Source organism: Phytophthora infestans, genomic scaffold (assembly GCF_000142945.1).
Source record: "Phytophthora infestans T30-4 supercont1.259 genomic scaffold, whole genome shotgun sequence".
Lineage (NCBI taxonomy): Eukaryota > Oomycota > Peronosporomycetes > Peronosporales > Peronosporaceae > Phytophthora > Phytophthora infestans.
In genome coordinates, this window is record NW_003303500.1 from 32,478 (window position 1) to 35,834 (window position 3,357).

Sequence of the window (3,357 nt, forward strand, 5' to 3'; positions counted from 1 at the left end):
AGCTCACTAGGTTGTAGGATCTGGCCAATGTATTATCCAGTTATCACTACCAACACTAGATTCGCAATTCCCAACCTTCTCCGAGCTCGTACGGCCAATGTAGTTCCGGTTCTTGAGGGCGGGAAGGCACTTGCGTGATACTGTGCAAATTGAGGACTGTATTGATATTTAAGCCTATACCTGCCTGGATTTCTACCTTCTATGTCTTTCATCTGCTAAATCCCTTACCAGGCTCGGCTGCATGTCCCTTCTTCCCTTGACCCATCATCCCAGCTGTGTTATCTTCAGATCCACCGGATCCATGACGTAATCATCATGGTCACCCTATTATGGGTACACTCATCCGGATCCAGGTCGCTTGGATCCACTTCACTGTAAGTTTGCACTCGTCGTCGATCTGAGCTCTCCCATCATCCAACATCATCTCGCAACCGTCTGTGATCTCCATTGTCCCACGAAAGTTCGAGATCCACTGTATCCATCATCCCTATACCCTGGATCCAGGTCCCTCCAGGCGGGATCCTCCCTCCTTGGATCCGAACTCGGAAGTATGGGATCCGGGGTACCTCGCGGTGGATCTTGACTCTTCATTAGCCGTGGCTACTAGATCCACCTTCAGAGGGCACCGACCATCCTTCCTTCATAGGATCCACACTCGATCCACTCTTGTATAGTATATCCCATACCCATCTTAGTAAATCCAGGTAAGGGTGGATCCGAGGTAAGTCTTGGTGGATCTTGCCTTCTCGTACGTCGCTCATATCGGATCCATCGTCATTCCATACGGGGTGCTGCTCGCCATGGCTAATCCACCACAGGCAACTTGCATCCGTGCCAGCCAACCCAAATCCTCTCTAATCACTTGAAATTGTCACTGATTTGGGATAGTGACCCCGCGTCAGGCCCATTCTCTTATTTCTGAGAAAGCACTTCACCACATGGTACTACTGGACTCCAGACGCACATAGCGTCACCTCGTGGCAAATCCCCATCTGGAATTCACATGGGATGGATGCGTGTGGTGGGTGAGTAACAGCATTTAGATTCAGACACTTGGTGCAATGCGAATGTCTCGGAGGGCGTTCCGACTGCGAAAACTTCGTCCACGGAGCGGATTTAGCTTGTGTCTTTGGGAGCAAACCACACGTAAAGTATTTTTTTAAGCCCCGACTGGACGCTTTGCTTATAGGAGATATTTTTCCCCCCCATTTGGGGGCGCTGGAAATGTCCAAACGCTCGGGTGGCCCGGCGTTAACATGGGAGCCGTATTCTTCGCTGTCGATCATGTTCTTGGTCTTTATCAGCGGGATTTGAACTTCGTGCGGTAATTGCGCCGCGCCGTGAAACAGGTCCAACCGGATCCCAGCTGGGATCATAAAGTCGGTCCCGAGTACCACGTCGACGCCCGCACTATGCGCCATTACCCACATCTCAAACTCGTACACCATCTCCCATCCGAGCGTAATCTTGACGCACGCTCGTCGCGTCGTAGACACCTTGCCTTCGTTAATTCCTTGGATGTCAATGCGGCGTCCGTGATCGGGTACATCTCGGAGTCGCAACTTCTTGGCAAAGGCGTCAGTGATCACACTAACGTTCGCTCCCGTGTCGAGGAGAATCCTCGTTCGCTGGTCGTTCACAGCGCCTTGCACCAGAGCTCTCATTCTTCAAACGGTATATTTTTCATATGCTTGGGTGCGACACCAAGGACATGCTCGATAAACGCGTCCATGTTGCGCATGAAAAGTCGAGCCGATGCAACGTCATTACGCATGCATGCGCTGTGTAGTGTCGACTTGTCAGGAATGTCAGCCAGCGCAGCGTCAAACAAAGTCTCAACAGACGTGATCTTACAGTACTGAGCCATGACGAACGAATCAGCAACGTTTGGCGTTAGCGTCACAAAAAGCGCCGGTTGGCCGAATCGCGCTTGATACGCGAACGCCCGTCGACGACATTGTGCTCGCTCGGCATCGCTACCCCACATCGAGCTCCCACTGAGCTCAACCGTCTTTAGCAAATTGGTCGGGCTAGTGTTTCCACCCCGCATCGATGTTGTTCGCCCCTGTCTCCACAACTCCTTCTCACCCAATGCCTCTACGAGATCTTCTTCAGTAATGTCGCTGTATGGCTCGAACAAAGCAGGATTGCGCTGGCACTTCAACGCGACTTGGGTATACATCTTCTGGGCCGATAGATAGTCAAAGCTCACTAGCATGAACAACTCATCCTCTGCAAATAATCGCGTGCTGAGCTGAGCATAATAGCGGATACACGCATCGAACGACACTGGAATATGCCGCGGCTCGTCAGGGTGCCCTCTTCCGTACGAAAATAAATGAGGGAACATACGAGCGAACAACACCTTATCTTTTTGAGTCTAATCCCGTTCGCTACCCAAGCTTTCGTTTCTCAGTGTCAGTATATACCCAGATAATTGCCTTCGCCATTGGTCTTCCTTCTATTATCAACGTATTTTATCACTCCAATAGAAATTCCATTATCCTCTATTTATACTCCAGTTTATCAGTTTTGAAAAAATGTATAAAGTTGAGCTTTAATTTGTTTCTTTCAACTTAAAAAACCACCTACAAACCCTTTACGCCTAATCATTCCGAATAATGCTCGCTCCTCCCGTATTACCGCGGCTGCTGGCACGGGTATTAGCCGGAACTTCTTTTTTAAGTACTGTCATTTTCCTCCTTAATGAAAGAGCTTTACAACCTAATTAGCCTTCATCACTCACTCGGTATTGCTGGATCAAGCTTTCGCTCATTGTCCAAAATTCCCCACTGCTGCCTTTAAAAAAGTTTGGGCCGTGTCTCAGTCCCAATGTGGCTGATCATTCTTTCAAACCAGCTAAAGATAATAGGCTTTGTAGTCTTTTAAACTACCAACTACCATAATCTTGCGCAAACTCATCTTTTAACGTTAAAAAACTTTAATTTATTTATTCCGAATTTTTAGAAAACTAATTATTCCGAATTAAAAGGTAGATAATTCACGTGTTACTCACCCGTTCGCTATGTTTTAAAAACATTCAACTTGCATGTGTTAAGCATACCGATAGCATTTATTCTGAGCCAGGGATCAAACTCTATTTAATTTTTATATTAATGATTTAATATATATTTTTAAAATAACAAAGATTTAAATTTTAATAATATAACATTCTTATATTAATTCTCATTTTATATTGTCTTAAAGGATAAAAAATTTCTATTATTTTTATTTAAATTATATTTAAAAAACATTTATTTATTATAAATGTTTAAGTCTGTATTGATATTTAAGCCTATACCTGCCTGGATTTCTACCTTCTATGTCTTTCACCTGCTAAATCCCTTACCAGGCTCG

General features: G+C 45.9%; 1 non-coding gene across 1 annotated transcript; it reads right to left on the reverse strand.

The window, feature by feature from the left end:
- Positions 1 to 2,615: 2,615 nt before the first annotated feature.
- Positions 2,616 to 3,080, reverse strand: PITG_33476 (the record flags this gene model as incomplete). Its single annotated transcript, XR_009934870.1, has 1 exon — positions 2,616 to 3,080. It is a non-coding gene; the product is annotated as an 18S ribosomal RNA (ribosomal RNA).
- Between the last annotated feature and the right edge of the window lie 277 nt (positions 3,081 to 3,357).